At 45.8% G+C, this 17,103-nt stretch overlaps 1 protein-coding gene and 1 long non-coding RNA gene across 3 annotated transcripts in view; one reads left to right on the top strand and one right to left on the bottom strand.

Moving 5' to 3' along the window:
• PODXL (podocalyxin like) overlaps positions 1-17,103 on the top strand; it is a 74,400-nt gene that overhangs the window by 2,424 nt on the left and 54,873 nt on the right. The gene's annotated exons all lie outside the window — the stretch shown is intronic.
• Positions 7,492-17,103, bottom strand: part of LOC309541513 — a 53,624-nt gene continuing 44,012 nt past the window's right edge. Inside the window, exon 2 of the long non-coding RNA XR_014223781.1 lies at positions 7,492-7,649. This is a non-coding gene — a long non-coding RNA (uncharacterized lncRNA). The remainder of the gene's footprint in view (positions 7,650-17,103) is intronic.

Genomic DNA, 17,103 nt, shown 5'->3' with positions numbered 1-17,103 from the left:
GTCAGTTTGTCTGCACAGGATTTGTGGGTTGCAGAGCTCTATTGCTCTCTCTGGATCCTGTCTTTTGGGATGAAGCTTGAGCATCTTGCTGCTACACACCACTTTTTACCTATCTCTAGTTTTAAAAGCCGCTTTCCAATATGCAGAGGCTAGCATGCTCAGCCTGGGGCTTATTAGACTGCAAAGCGTGCTGTGATTTGGGACAGTCTGCAAGCGCAGAGCAGGAATCAGGGACATCTGTTTCCCCCCACCATCCCTGACCGTTGGCCATGTTGACTAGGGTTGAGGGACACTGGAGACAAACGGCAATCTTTAGTGCCACAGGTTCTTCAGGCCTGGTGCAGGGTCCAACCCCAGACATTGTGGTCACCAGCTACACTCTCGCTTCATTAGTGGCCAAAACAGCCTCTTTAATCACACTCCCGGCTATGTTTGTTCAGCTTTTGAAAACCTTGTTTTCTTTTGCTTCCTCCCATAGCCCATTTCCACAACTCTTGACGCACCGTTTTGCACGCGTGATTTATCCCTGTCGTATAAGACGAGGCGTTTGCGTTGGTGGTTCTGGTCACCGTTGCTCACAATTTGCTGACCTGAATGCCCATTGCTATTATAAATCTCCTGGTAATTTTTAATTTTTTCCCCTTTTTGTAAGAAGTTAATGCTATGCAGGAGCATGTCAACAGTTTCTCAACCCAAAACAAAGTGCTTATCCTGGGGAAGAAGGGTCATAGCTCAGTGAGAGAGCATCTGTTTTGCATTCCAAAGGTCCCTGGGTCAAATCCTGGCACCTCCTGGTGGAGCTCAGAATGCCCGGTGCCTGAAACCCTGGAGAGCCCTTGCCTGTCAGTGTAGACCAGGCTACCTCAAACTCGGCCCTCCAGATGTTTTGAGACTACAATTCCCATCATCCCTGACCACTGGTCCTGCTGACTAGGGATCATGGGAGTTGTAGGCCAAAAACATCTGGAGGGCCGAGTTTGAGGAAGCCTGGTGTAGACAATAGTAGGTGGACCCAGTGGTCTGATTTGGCAACTTTCTATGCACTGTTGATTTCAGCTCTTGGGTTGGGTTGCTAGTTGAGTAGCTGGGTCACCTGCCTTCAAATTCATTTCTGTATGGGGTTGCCCCAGATCTACCCTTACCCTGCCTTCCACAAACAGGAATACTGTGGGATAAGGAAGGCAGTGGATCTCTGTCCGCAAAGAGCACGTTGTATCCCCAGGGTTCCTCCCTGAAGTGTGTGACCCTAAGTTATATCCCATATAAGGGGGGAATTGCTGTTCACTCCTATAGGGAGAACGTGGAAGCACTGTATTGAAGGCAGCACAGGGGGTCAAAGTTTACCCACCAGCAGCCATCATTCTTGCTCCGGATTCTGTAGGGAGAGCCAGTGTGGTGTAGTGGTTAAGAGCGGTAGACTTGTAATCTGGTGAACCGGGTTCGCTTCCCCGCTCCTCCACATGCAGCTGCTGGGTGACCTTGGGCCAGTCACACTTCTCTGAAGTCTCTCAGCCCCACTCACCTCACAGAGTGTTTGTTGTGGGGGAGGAAGGGAAAGGGGATTGTGAGCCACTTTGAGACTCTTTAGGGTAGTTGCCAGGGAACAGGGAAGGGAGGTAGAGGGGCCGTTGAGATACAGGGATCCTCCGAAAGTCTTGCGAAGCAGTTCCTCTTCCTGCTGTGGGGAAAGCCACGCCTCCAGTGGGGAAGAGGGAACGGGGTAAGGGGATGCAGCTGTGAGCCCCAGCACCGCTCCTGGTCAAGCCAGCCAGGAGGGAAGCATGCCTCTTCCGTTGCCCACCTTGCGCAAAGCGGTAAAGCGCAAAGAAGGAAGAAAAAGGCTGGGGGTGACGAAGTTCTCATGTTGGGGACAAAACCGGGAAAAGCCACTCCCGGATTCTGCTAGCGATTGAGGCAGACATGAATTTTGGGGTTCTGCGCTGTAAATACTGTATTTTTTGCACCATAACACTCACTTTTTTCCTCCTAAAAAGTAAGGGGAAATGTCTGTGCGTGTTATGGAGGGAATGCCTACGGATTTTCCTCCTCTAAAAACTACGTGCGTGTTATGGTCGGGTGCGTGTTATAGAGCGAAAAATACGGTAGTTTTGCACCAAATAAAACCTGTAAAAGTCAGGTCGGAGTCCTGCCCAGTTACTTGCAAGCAACCACCCTAGCTATCTGACAGCAGTGATAAAGTGGGATATCAAATCCAAACTCTTCTTCTCTGCACCAAAACCCCACGGAAATATGGTTCACTCTCCCACCACCCCATCCACCCCAGATCTGTTGAATACACAAACTCCAGTTCATTTGCATGCACTAGCACAGCACCCAGTATAACAGGGCATTTTGCTGATTACGAATAATAGGGTGGGGGTGGAGGATGTGCAGGGTGGCCCTTTCTCCCCTCCCCCCACCATCTACAAAAATAATAATAGGATGAACAGATGCAATAGATGGCAGGATGCAAATGTTGCATAGAGGAAATTTTGGCTGATGCAGCTGTTCTCAGCTCAGCAGCGTCGAGACTTTGCTTGTTTGTTAAATGTATATCCCGTCGTCTTGCCGAAGGAGCCCAGGGCAAACGTGGTCATCTGTTCCTGCTGAAATCCGCCCCTTCTGCAGAGCTCCTGGTGGCGCAGGTGACTGATTCCCCTCTCATCCCCCCTCACCACGCCCAGAGGAACTTCTATCATTTTGTTGTTGTTTAGTCGTTTAGTCGTGTCCGACTCTTCGTGACCCCATGGACCAGAGCACGTCAGGCACTCCTGTCTCCCACTGCCTCCCGCAGTTTGGTCAAACTCATGCTGGTAGCTTCAGGAACACTGTCCCACCATCTCGTCCTCTGTCGTCCCCTTCTCCTTGTGCCCTCCCATCTTTCCCAACATCAGGGTCTTTTCCAGGGAGTCTTCTCTTCTCATGAGGTGGCCAAAGTATTGGAGCCTCAGCTTCAGGATTTGTCCTTCCAGTGAGCACTGAGGGCTGATATCCTTCAGAATGGATAGGTTTGATCTTCTTGCAGTCCATGGGACTCTCAAGAGTCTCCTCCAGCACCATAATTCAAAAGCATCAATTCTTTGGCGATCAGCCTTTTTTATGGTCCAGCTCTCACTTGCATACATCACTACTGGGAAAACCATAGCTTTAACTATATGATGGACCTTTGTTGGCAAGGTGATGTCTCTGCTTTTTAAGATGCTGTCTAGGTTTCTCATTGCTTTTCTCCCAAGAAGCAGACGTCTTTTAATTTTGTGACTGCTGTCACCATCTGCAGTGATCATGGAGCCCAAGAAAGTAAAATCTCTCACTGCCTCCATTTCTTCCCCTTCTATTTGCCAGGAGGTGATTGGACCCGTAGCCATGATCTTAGTTTTTTTACTATCATTCTTCTGGCATATTTACCTCTTCCAGATGTTGGTGCTAGAAAACAGCATCCTTCCTCAATTTGGTGCCCCCAGCCAGACGCTGCAGGACTCCAAGTCCCATCAGTGCCAGTTAAACTCGGTCAAGGGTTGAAGATCATGGGAGTTGTAGTCTAGCACCATCTGGAGGGCCAAAGATGTACTTCCTCTCCTTTCAGGACCGGTTGCAGCATTCAGCAGAGGGAAATAGCTGCTTCAGGTGGCAGGTGGGGTGTGTACTACGCAGCGTGGCGTGGTGGCACATCCTGTCCTGCCACCAGCATTGAAATAGAACTCTGGTTCTGGTTGTTGTTGTTTAGTCGTGTCCAACTCTTCATGACCCCATAGACCAGAGCACGCCAGGCACTCCCTTCTTCCACTGCCTCCCGCAATTTTGTCAAACTCATGTTCGTAGCTTCAAGAACACTGTCCAACCATCTCGTCCTCTGTCATCCCCTTCTCCTTCCCAACATCAGGGTCTTTTCCAGGGAGTCTTCTGTTCTCATGAGGTGGCCAAAGTATTAGAGCCTCAGCTTCAGGGTCTGCCCTTCCAGTGAGCACTCAGTTGGGATTCCGTAATCCTCCCCAGCCAACAGACTGGGATGATGGGAGCTGCAATTCAACCACATCTGGAGGGCCACAGATGAACTGCACTAGTGCCAGGGCAGATGTGCCAGTTTCCCGCCCCATCTCTCTGCCTAGGGTAGGCAAAGTGGTGCCCTCCAGAAGTCATGATTGTTGCCCATAGTGGCTGATGCTGAGAGGAGTTGGAGACTAACATTTGCAAGGCCTCACATTAGCATTCTGATTATATTTTTGCTTGTGTCTCTCAATTCCCTACTTTCTGGTGTCCAAAGCTCTCCTGCCCACTTTAACAACTCTTCTTTCCCCCACAATGCCTGTAACATGCCGCCAGTTCTTCACCCTCTCCGGCAGAGAAGTTCTCCTCAGCCCTTCCATCTGAGTTCCCTCAACCTGGAGATGCCAGGGTTTGAACCCAGGGTTATTTGCCTGCCCAGCATTTGCTGTTTCCAGTGGGTATAACCCTTGTTCCATGTTCCGGGTATTCCTAACAATCTGTCAAAACAGGTGGTTATATTTTCAGGCACAACTGTCCCATATACTTTTACTACAACAATATTCACGTTAGCATGTCAAATTGGAAACTTTTGAAATCGCTACCTCTATCAGAACACTGGAAAGGAGACTCCATTGTTCTAGAATTATTTCCTTCATATGAGAAACATAATTTCTAATATGTGCATAACCAAACATAATACAACTTTTCCACGATTTGAATTCTTTGCGATGCCCAAATGCTATTGAACTGCCCATTTTGAATCTGGCTCACCATTTTTTTAAAAAATCAACCTACAGACATGTTTAAAAAAAACATTCCATAGGAATACTGGGGTCTGCTGCCATTGGTTGCTCCACTCTCCTACCCCCGTTCCCCCACACCTGGCCAACCCCTCCTCCCTTTGCGTTTCACCCACCCCTTCCTCCCAGCTTGCCCCCTTTAAAGGAGCATCTCCCCCCCCCCCGTTAAATAGCTCTCCTGGGCCATCTGCCCCTCACACTACTTGCTTGCTCATCTGCCTACCATTTTGTCATCGCACTGGAGCTTGTGCAGCCAGTGAACTACAGCGTGACGACAGCCTTACGTTTTTATGTATATAGGAAGATAGGGACCTCAGCTGCCTTATACCAAGCCAGACAAATGATCCCTCTGGCTCAGTATTATTATTGGTCAACGGGAGTGGCTGCCTGGGATTTCACGTGGGGCATCTTTCCCAGCCTACCTGGAGAGGACAAGGATTGAACCTGGGAGTTTGTGCAGGCCAAGCAGACGCTCCACCGCTGAGCTACGGCCCTGATTGTACATCATGAATGTACAATATTGTACAGTCACTCCTGAATACCTGAAGGCGATGCCTGGGAACTGAACCACAACAAAGGGCCTTTTCATCCCTTTTTAACAAGCTTGGCTCCCGCCCCCTATGAAAATGTGAAGAAGGATCGCCTAGTGGCTTGCGGCAGGAGTTTTCGGTTGTTTTTCCTCCTTGAGCCTGCGTGACCTTGGAGGAGTCGTTTTGATTCTGCTACAATTTCTCGTTTTCCCCAGCCTTTGCCTGGAACCTGTCCTGCAGACTCTTAATTTTAGGAAATACGATAATCTTTATTGTCATTGTCCCATACAGAACAACGAAATTGGAAAAAATCTACATCAGACATTCAGAAACCAACAAGCCTGCTGTCCCAGCCTGGTTAACCCCCTAAAAACTCTGATACCCCATAATTAAATACAATATACTCCCACAGAAGACTACCTTACACTGCGTTTAAAACCAAAATCGCATTTGGATAAAACCTGTTTCTCAGGCGGCTAGTCCTAGTCTTTATAACCCTGTACCTTCTTCCAGAAAGCAGAAGCTGAAAGGAAAGGTAAAGGTAAAGGGACCCCTGACCATTAGGTCCAGTCATGACCGACTCTGGGGTTGCGGCGCTCATCTCGCTTTATTGGCCGAGGGAGCCAGCGTACAGCCGGGTTATGTGGCCAGCATGACTAAGCTGCTTTTGGCAAACCAGAGCAGCGCACGGAAATGCCATTTACCTTCCCGCCGGAGCGGTACCTATTTATCTACTTGCACTTTGACGTGCTTTCGAACTGCTAGGTTGGCAGGAGCAGGGACTGAGCAACAGGAGTTCACCCCGTCGCGGGGATTCGAACCGCCGACCTTCTGATCAGCAAGCCCTAGGCTCTGTGGTTTAACCCACAGCGCCACCCACACTACCCATCAAATTTTACTAGACTATAATTTCCATCAGTCTGGCTGGACCTGATGGAAATTGGCATTTGGCAACATCTGGAGAGCTATGAGTTCCTCAGGCTGATAAAGGGTGACCCACAACTAGTCCTACTTGGAATAGATCAGTTGATTCCTATGGGCCTGACTACTCTGAGAATGGTTTGGTTAAATGCTGCTCAGAGTTGTGTCCTTATTTTGCTTGTCTCCATTCACAGGTTCACTTCCAGATGTGTGGCTACTGACCACCAACCTCCCATAAAATGATACTCTTGCCTTTAAACATTTCTGCTGCGACCTGCTCTCACAGAGGAAAGGCAGGCTGAAAAAGAATCTCATGAAGGGCTGTATACATTCTTGCCACATCCCAAAAAAGTAGCATTTATTCGTAGCATCAATAACATGTGGAAGAATGAGGAGCCACTGCAATACCTTTGAGGGTATTTTGAGAAGCCGACAGCTGCTTGCTAATGTCTCAAGAACCCTGTTGTTTTGATTATTTATTAAATTTAAGTAAGTTACTAGATCTCATGGTTAGGCACAGATTTCAAAGGCATTTATGGATCCTGTGGTTAGGCACAGATTTCAGGGTGATGCAACATGGCATTGGTAGAGCAGTAACAACGAGGCAAGTGAGACAGGGAAGAATTGAGTTCTGGCTGCATTTAGTGATTTGTCACACAAAAACTCCAGAAGTGAGGCAAGACTCCTCCTCCTACTCTGTTCAGAGTTGCTACCTTCTTCTTTTCCCGGATTGGCTCATGATGACAGTTGCATGTCAGGCTAAAATTTATCAGGTGGTGTTATCCATGCTGGGATAAGCTGCTCCTGTTGGATTGTATTTCTTCTTTTCTTTTGCATGGTGTACTGTTCTTAAAGAGGGACGCGGGTGGCGCTGTGGGTTAAACCACAGAGCCTAGGACTTGCTGATCGGAAGGTCGGCGGTTCGAATCCCCGCAGCGGGATGAGCTCCCTTTGCTCGGTCCCTCCTCCTGCCAACCTAGCAGTTCGAAAGCACATCAAAGTGCAAGTAGATAAATAGGTACCACTCCGGCGGGAAGGTAAACACCATTTCCGTGTGCTGCTCTGGTTTGCCAGAAGCAGCTTAGTCATGCTGGCCACATGACCTGGAAGCTGTACGCCGGCTCACTCGGCCAATAAAGCGAGATGAGCTCCGCAACCCCAGAGTCCACCACGACTGGACCTAATGGTCAGGGGTCCCTTTACCTTTACCTTACTGTTCTTAAAGGCACAAGAAACCGTAGCAAGGAAGGCATGCAGACTGAGGGAAATGACTTTATTTTTCCCCCCGGAGGGGCAGCGCAAAAGGAAATCTCCACCCTTTCTCCTTCTCTGTTCTTGCTTGTTTTCACAAAGCTCGGGCCATCTGTTGATGCATGCTGAATGCGCTGTCAAGAAGCTGTAAGTGGAAGTGATCCTGCCAGACACAAAGATTAATTCAGATTGCTTTGTGTGCGTAGTAGCTACTAGAGCTGTCTTCAGCCTCAAAGGAGCCCACAGCCTTTTTGCCCTAGAGAAAGTGAGACTTGCACCTCTCAGCATCTTTCGCTCGCCTCCAAATCACCAGTGGCTTTCCTTTCTTCTGCCGCTGATCACGGGCAAATCTCCCTTCAGCCCCCCCAGATTCAACATGCAAAAATTATAAGTGGTGAGTAATAGTATTTCTGTGCTGATTTTCATTCAAATGAATCCCTAAGCGGCTTGCAAACAATACAGAACAATAGGACATAACAGAACATCACATAGATACAGCACAAATCATATAAAACAATTAACAAAATTATCAATAAAGCAGTTACAAATCATCGATAAAAAAATTGTGATCTATAAAACAGTATTAACAAAGCAGGAAATAAATAATGAGCTAAATCTCCAGCCCAAGTCATATTGTATCATTAACAAATCAATACTGCATTGATAATCTTTAAAACAACATTAACAGAATAGCAACTGGGGGCAGGGAATAAGCTAAGCATTAAGTTTATGGGGGCAGATGGGGCTTGTCAACCTTTGAAGGTAGCCCATCTAGGAAAAGGAAAACTCTATTCCTAAACCACCGCTGCCTTGTGGGATGTCTTCTGGAGGAGAAAAGGCTCAGGAGGAAACCCTACAAAAATCCGCAGAGAAGGTCCTAAGATGTTTGGATGGCGCCTCCTTCCAGCAAGTCTTGCGGCCAAGCCGCTGCCAACCATATTGTTTTGCTTCCCTTTGGACCACAGCAGCGAGGCAGAGATGAGGATCTTGTCTTTATTTTCCAGAATTTTTAAACAAACAAACATCTTAACTGTACTTAGTCCAATCTTAGTAACATTGTTAAGTGACTTCCTCGAATCCCCCTGGCTGAATTTCAGCGTATATCATTGTAACAGTTTTCCAAAACCAATTTTCTCATAAAATTAACTTAATCACTTAACATCTTTCTTCCTTTTCATTTTAACTTTAAACATATTATTCTCTAACATCACATATTTAAATCCTAGGCCTATCTGGTATTTGCAAGTTTTTTCCAGTTAAGTTATCTTAGCATATTTAACTAAATAGTCTTTCAATTTCATCCATTCCTCCTGGTACTCCTCCTCCTCCTGGTCGCGGACTCTTCCAGTCAGGTCGGCTAGCTCCGAAAAGTCCATCAGGAGATGAGGATCTTGTCGTCTGGGCAGCCCAGGACTTCCAGACACTGCCCAGGCTTGTGCCCCAGGGAGGTCACTTGGGTGCTGCTAACACAGCTAACTTCACCCCCAGAGGCTCACTCCATGGTCTCTTGAGACAGACAGATGCCAACAAGTTTAAGTTCTTACACACACTCTCCATGCCCCCATGACTCATAATCTTTTGCTCTATTCAGTTCATTAAAATACACATACAGTGGTACCTTGGGTTAAGAACGTAATTTGTTCCGGAGGTCCGTTCTTAACCTGAAGCTGTTCTTAACCTGAAGCACCACTTTAGCTAATGGGACCTCCTGCTGCTGCCATGCCGCCAGAGCACGATTTCTGTTCTCATCCTGAAGCAAAGTTCTTAACCTGAAGCACTATTTCTGGGTTAGCGGAGTCTGTAACCTGAAGCGTCTGTAACCTGAAGTGCCTGTAACCCGAGGTACCGCTGTACAGTGGAACCTTGACTCTCAAACTTAATCCGTTCCAGACTTTTATGGTTTTTTATTTTTCAAAAAAAATGATTTTATAACACAAATAAACAACACATACAGAAAAGCAAACAATACAAACAAATGCTTGTCTTATCCTTATTTTTTCTAAACATTGCTAGGTGGGTTTCCCCAAATCCCCCCCTATCTGATTTTCATTTTACCGCATCTTTAGCAGTTTACATATGTCATAATTTCTTACCATTTTTTTTATCACGCTTACTTTAACCATAAAAATCTTCACATTTAATCACTTTCAAATAATACTGTTTTAAAATACACTATCTTCTACTTCTAACCCTACAGCCTATATCCACTTCCAAAGCTATTCTAAGATTTAAATATTAACATATTTTTTCAAATATTCCTTAAACTTCTTCCAATCTTCTTCCACCGTCTCTTTTCTCTGGTCTCGGAGTCTCCCAGTCAGTTCGGCAAGTTCCATATACTCCATCATCTTCATCGTTCCAGACTTTTAAAAACAACCCTTCAAGCAGCAATTTAACATGAATTTTACTATCTAATGGGACCATTGCTGAAAGCAATAAACAATGTACTGCAGTCACACAATCAGTCAATCAGTAGCTGAACTGGGTTCCACACAGTTACAAAAAAAGAGGCACAACTACGCAAAATAGCAAAAACAGACAGACCTCAGTGTAACACTCAAAATGGAAGTGTGGCACTCAAAGCGGAAGCGTAACACTCAAAACGGAGCACCTTCGGCTTCCAGAAAAAGTTTGCAAACTGAAACACTTACTTCTGGGTTTGTAGTGTTTGGGTTCCAAGTTGTTTGGGTACTAAGGCATTTGAGAAACAAGGTACCACTGTGATGCACATTTTTAAGCCAGCTCAGCCAGGTGCTGTGTTCAATGGGGTCCTTGGGCCATGGTGGAGACAGTGATGATGAGAAACCAGCCCATGCCACACTACATAATCAGGAGGTCCATTCCCACTTGAGGAAGTCCAAGACGAGTCTGGTGCATGCTGGGGCTTGGCTTTCCTGTGTGTCTTCCCCAGCCATCATTTTAAGCCACGCAGATGCTCACTCAAAGGCATTAATAGTCTTTTTTTAATTTGAAAGGATGTCTGAATCGACAAACCGTGGTTTGCAGTTGACTGTTCACTTGGAAACCATGGCTTGAGGTGGGTTTGCAGACACTTCTTTGTGCGATGTCATGGAGAAGTCATAAGTCAGAGGGCTACTGCTTGGTGGAATGAGAGCGAAGCAGAGTGATGAGTATTTAGAAAGACGAGGGCTGAGATAAATTAAAAGGAAAGCAGCCAGGTCAGCTGTTCTCAGCCGTAGTGCTCCTATTGTACATTAGGAAACTCATACCGTGATTTGGGTTCTAAAGTATGGTCGTTGCAAAGCTGCACCTCCATGGTTTGGTCTGGTGTCTGAACTGAGCATGAGGATGGTTCAGATGGTTTGCCAAACCATGGTTTGTCCAGATATCTGAACTGATAGCACCTGTGTTTGGCAGGAAGTCTTTTCTAAGTCCTGCTGCCTGGGATCCTTTTCAGCTGGGGAAATGAGTGACAGAGGGCCAAAGTACAGGAGAAGTTAAATGCCTCTTTGCACTTAACGTAGAAGTGTTTCATTGTAAAATACAAATTACATCAGCGCTGGTGAGGCTGATGATTAACCGTATCAGAACAGGCACAGAGCAGAAAACATTCCTACAGAAAAACCCCTTTCTTAAGCGGACATGTTCGGTATGGTATCTGAATTAAGCATGAACATGGTTCAGATGTAGCAACAAACCATGGTTTGCCATGATATCTGAGCTGACAGCATCGGATAAACTATGGTTTGCAAGTGGCCACCAACTCAGGCTTGATGCTGATATGCAGATCACGGTTTGGCAAATGAGGGCTAAGTTGCAGGTTAAATTCCTCCTTGCACTTACCATAGGGCATTTGTTTGTTTGTTTGTTTGTTGTAAAATGCAAATTGCATCGGCTCTGGGCATCAGCTTTCTAAAGCAGGTGTTTGTTTGGGGGAGAAATCTCCTAATGGCACCAGTGTGGGAATTCCCTCTCAGTACAAATAGCACCTGGAGGGAGGGGTTTTCCTCAAGGTGACAGCCGTGAAGGAATGCCTAAATTTCTCCCTTCACACCTGCTCTGACCCTGTTAATTATCAGCCTCCCTACAGCTGACTAATTATTAAAACCCGCATGCTAAATGCGCATTTAACATTGCATGATGTTTGGTCCAAAGCGAGGACGTGGGTAGCTCTGCCTCCTTTCCCACCGCGAGGGAATGCAGCCCCTGACCTGGAAAAGCTTCCCTCCTCTGACCTAGACCTTCTTGTCCCCAGGCCTCTTCCTGCCCCTAGGCTTCCCACGAGGCGTTCTGCCCCATCAAACCGACCTTTTATCATTCCTGAAAGAGCTACACCCTGCGTTGGCTATGCGTCGCTTGCTGTTTCTCAGCCTCAGCAATTGGAATGTTTGTGAACGTTCTTCTACATCGGGGTTCCACAGCCCCCAGCTAGCGAGACCTTGCAAAGGCACGCCAGGCTTTTTCTGCAAATCCGACAGTCGTAGGGAAGATGAGAGCAAACCTTCCGCTTCCTTTGGAAAGGGCTTAACATCGCTTCCCTTCCCATCTCCTCACCGCTGGCTTCGACATCTCGCTTAAGTTTGCGAGCCATATCACATTTATGCATACAAGATGACATTTATCTGGGCCATTGCAAGGCTTAATTTATGAACTGTTCTTTTTTTTTATTATTCACATTTTATTTATTTGTTAACACTCTTACCGTATTTTTCGCTCTATAGCATGCACCCGACCATAACATGCATATAGTTTTTAGAGGAGGAAAACAAGAAAAAAAATATTCTAAACAAAACAGTGGATGTATGATTTTTGTGGTTCATGCTGTGGCCACAGACATGTGATCTGACGGTGAGTTTGGGGTAGCCCAATGCAAAAATCCTGAGAATCCATGTGGATCCGTGCTTTGTAACCACATTTTTGCACCATTGCAGCCCCAGGCAACAGTGGGTGCATGATTTTTTTGGTGCAAGCTGTAGCCATGGACATGCTATGTGATCTGATGGTGAATTTGGGGTGACTCAGTGCAAAAATCCTGAGGATCCATGTGGATCCGTGCTTTGTAACCACATTTTAAGTGGGGAGGGAAGGAAAAGCACTCAAGGGACAAGGAACACGCGTGGGATGGGTGGAGAAGGATGCTGTTAATAATGCAGAAGAGGGGTATAAGAGAAGAAGGCTCCTCTCCTCTCCCGCTTTGCTCCTTTAAAGAAGCAGGCTCTCTGTCCCTCTCTCCTCCCCACTCAGCGGGTCTTCTCCTGCTTTGCTATTTCAAAGCAAGCCACGGAGGAGGGAAGGAAGGGGAACCATGGATCCTCTGCTCACGACTGCAGCAGATCCCCCCACCATCCGTAGGCATTCACTCCATAACACGCACAGACATTTCCCCTTCCTTTCTAGGAGGAAAAAAGTGAGTGTTATGGTGCAAAAAATACGGTATATTACATCGGTAAACGTTGTCATATTACATTACAGAACTAACTATAATATAATTTCCAACATGTATACAAAAATTATATATATATACAAATGTATATTACATGTATATATATTACAAATTTTATATACCTAGAAAGAAAATGAAACAAAAAAAGAACAAAGAGAAAAACAATTCCCCCTCCCCAAAATCATATACATACCAACACACTAGACTTCCTTTCTTTCCCATTGTATATTCCTTTTTTTTACAAATGAATGTACTCTTATTATTGTGTATTTCTTTACATACAATCTAATACATTCCTATATCAGTTTGTGCTCTTAGTCTTATTTCTCAACTCAGTCTCACTCCAACGCCAAACAAATGCTAGAACTGTTCTTAATGGCCGCTTCTAAGGCAGAAGCATCATGTGGTACCTTGAAAACCTTAGTGATTATTTTGCAGTTAGGACTGTAGGAAGATGCTTGAGCCACAGACCACTGGTCCATCGAGTTCACTGTTGTCTACACTGACTGGCAGCAGCTGCCCTCAATCAGGATTTCAGACTGCATTCTCTCCCAGCCCTGCTTACAGATGCTGGGGACTGAACATGAGACCTTCTGCATGCAGATCAGCTGTCCTACCACTTCCCATAGCAGCAGTGTTCGAAATTAGCCAGTCGCATTTTACACCTGACTATTGGCCACTAGTGACCAAGTAATAATAATAATATTTATACCTTGCCTATATGGCTGGGTTTCCCCAGCCACTCTTACAGCACATATACAAAATAGTATAACCTGACATCTCCATGTTCTGAGGGTCCTTAGATTTTGACTGCTTTCACACACTATTAACCTAGCCTGGGGAATTCTATCCATTATATTTTATTTGCACAATCAGAATGAATTTCAGGAACCAAAGCGCTTTTCCTGTACGGTCTGAGCAGGAGCGGTGGACAACGTTATAGCTAACTGTTGTCGTTTGTCTTCACTTACCCTGTCCCGCTGTCCTGCTAGCAGTTATGGAGAATATTCCTACATTATGAGTGCTCTGTGTCGCCATTGAGAAAAGGTGGTTGGAATAGGCCACTTTTATATAGACCGTATTTTTTGCTCCATAAGACGCACTTTTTTCCTCCTAAAAAGTAAGGGGAAATGTCTGTGCGTCTTATGGAGTGAATGCATGGTCCCTGGAGTCAAATTGCCCAGGGGCAAAAAGCAGATCATGCTTTATTTTTAGAAAGAGGGAAGGGGGTGTTGAAACGAAGCCGCTGAGCAGCTGATCGGCAAGCGATCGGGAGGGAGATAAGGGACTCTAGTGATAAAGGAGGCTGCCTGGGAGGGGGGAGGTAAAAGCACATGGATCCTCAGGATTTTTGCACTGGGTCACCTCACATTCACCATCAGATCACATATCATGTCTGTGGCAACAGCATGAACCCCAAAAATCATACGTCCACTGTTTCATTCAGAATTTTTTTTTCTTGTTTTCCTCCTCTAAAAACTAGGTGCGTCTTATGGTCAGGTGCGTCTTATGAAGCGAAAACTATGGTGTGTGGACAGTCCCTGGATCAAGTGACTTTACTCCTTTTAAGTTCTCAAAAGTTCATCACCTAGTTCAAAGCTGCCATCTGAACTAGCCAGATGCCACAGTCAGTTCATCATTTGAGAAATGAGACTTTAGAACTGTGTTGCCCCAAAATGGCAGCTAGCCATTCCGTCTTGGCGACTGGAACCTTGGTTTAAGGAGCCATTTGGCGCCTAGCTTACCGTATTTTTCACTCTATAAGACACACTTTTTCCCTCCTAAAAAGTAAGGGGAAATGTGTGTGCGTTTTATGGAGCGAATGAAGGCTGCGCAGCTATCCCAGAAGCCAGAACAGCAAGAGGGATTGCTGCTTTCACTGCACAGCAATCCCTCTTGCTGTTCTGGTTCTGGGATACAGAATATTTTTTTTCTTGTTTTCCTCCTCCCAAAACTAGGTGCATCTTACGGTCTGGTGCGTCTTACAGAGCAAAAAATATGGTACATAGCTGAGCTTCTGCCACTTCCCATTGGAAATAGTTCAAACAGTTGCTACCATTTTATGGGTACTTGGTGTCTCCTACGGCTTTGTCTTTTACTTCTTCAGCTCCTGCAGAACCTTTCTGGAGTTTCCCCCTTCGTTTGTAGCAACTGTGCCACCCAGGCTAGCCTTTTTGGGGGGTGCTCACCCCCCCCCCCACTCTCGACTCTGCTGGTGCTGGGCTCCTACCGGGCTATTTGCGCAAGGGTGCTGGAGTCTCTGGGCGTCTGCTCACACAGGCCCGTCGGCTGCCCTTTTTTGCACTCCCAACATCTGCAGCCGTCTGTTTATTCTGTCGCCGGGCAGACAGAACTGACAGCTCGGTTCTGTGCCAGCCAGCGAAGGGAAGCCACAGCTGTGCGGGATGCATGTTGATGTCCTTTTGCAGAAAGTGCCCGGGAGGGAGATGCCAGAGGGCACAGGGATATGGAGGAATATCTCACTCGGATATTGCTGCACGGCGGGGTCGCTTCCCTGTGCCTGCTTCCTGACGCTGCAAAGGCGATGCTTATATATATATATATATATATATACACACACACACACACACACACACACACATTTTTATTAACTTTTAACATTAGTTAACATTCATACAATAGAACTTCTCATCTCATACAATATTTTTTTGGACTTCTGTCAGCACCTCTGATGATTTCCTGTACTTATCACTTATTATTCATTTCTTAATTTCATATTACCTTTGAATATCTTTAACTAATAATTCTCCTCGTTATCTTTTTTTTTTTTGCAATATTTCTAATGATTCACCTTACAAAACTTCTTGCAAACCTACTAGCGTAATCTGTTCATCACAATTGCTTTTCAAATAGCCTGTAAATTTACTCCAGTCTTCTGAAAATCTCTGGTCCCGCAGGTTTCGAATCCTTCCTGTTAGTTTATCTAATTCTGCATAGTCCATCAGTTTCATCCTCCATTCTTCTTTCGGTAATTCTTCTTGATTCCAGTTTTGTGCCAGTAGTATTCTTGCTGCAGTCATTGCATATAAAAACAACTTACAATCCTTTATACAGTGGTGCCCCGCAAGACGAAATTAATTCGTTCCGCAATTTTTGCCGTCTAACGAATTTTTCTTCTTGCGAAGCACGGTTTAAACGGCTTAACAAAGTCGCAAGACGTTTTCGTCTTGCGAAGCAAGCGCATAGGGGAATTCGTCTTGCGAGGCAAATCGCGAATGAAAAAACCTTTCGTCTAGCGAGTTTTTTGTCTTGCGAGGCATTCGTCTTGCGGGGCACCACTGTATTTATATGATCTCCTACAAAGCCAAGTAAAAATGCTTCTGGTTTTTTAATGAATGTATATTTCAACATTTTTTTCCATCTCATTATAAATCATTTACCAGACGTTTTTCACTTTTTTACGTTCCCACCACATGTGATAAAATATTCCTTTTTTTTCTTTACATTTCCAACATTTATTACTAACTTTATACATTTTAGATAGTTTTCATAGGCGTAATATACCATCTATAGATCATTTTCAGCAAAGGCAATGCTTTCATTCCTTCCCACAATGCAGTGCTGCAGGGATTGCTCTGTAATGATCCAGAGGTTTGCAGTTAAAAAGGTAAAGGGACCCCTGACCATTAGGTCCAGTCGTGGCCGACTCTGGGGTTGCGGCGCTCATCTCGCTTTATTCCGGGTCATGTGGCCAGCATGACTAAGTCGCTTCTGGCGAGCCAGAGCAGCGCACGGAAGCGCCGTTTACCTTCCCGCCGGAGCGATACCTATTTATCTACTTGCACTTGACGTGCTTTCGAACTGCTAGGTTGGCAGGAGCAGGGACCAAGCAACGGGAGCTCACCCCATCGCGGGGATTCGAACCGCCGACCTTCTGATCGGCAAGTCCTAGGCTCTGTGGTTTAGCCCACAGCACCACACGCGTCCCTTTTGGTAAAGTAGGGTTGCCATATTTCAAATGGTGGAACTTTTCCGGACAGAAAAGCTGTTGAGCTTTTTTTTGGCAAAATAATAATAATAATAATACCACCAAGGCAGAACTTTGGTATATCCAGCATTTCAGACTGGATTCACCCCCCAGCCTTACTTGGAGATTGAATTTGGCGTCTTCTGCATGTCAAACAGATGTTCTGATGCTGAGCTGCAGCCTCTCTAGATCTCCATCTGTGTAAGAATTTTCACCTGCTTAGTT

The sequence above is a fragment of the Podarcis vaucheri genome (genome assembly GCF_965113315.1).
Source record: "Podarcis vaucheri genome assembly, chromosome: 10".
Classification (NCBI taxonomy): Eukaryota; Metazoa; Chordata; class Lepidosauria; order Squamata; family Lacertidae; genus Podarcis; species Podarcis vaucheri.
This window is presented reverse-complemented; position numbering and strand designations above follow the sequence as displayed.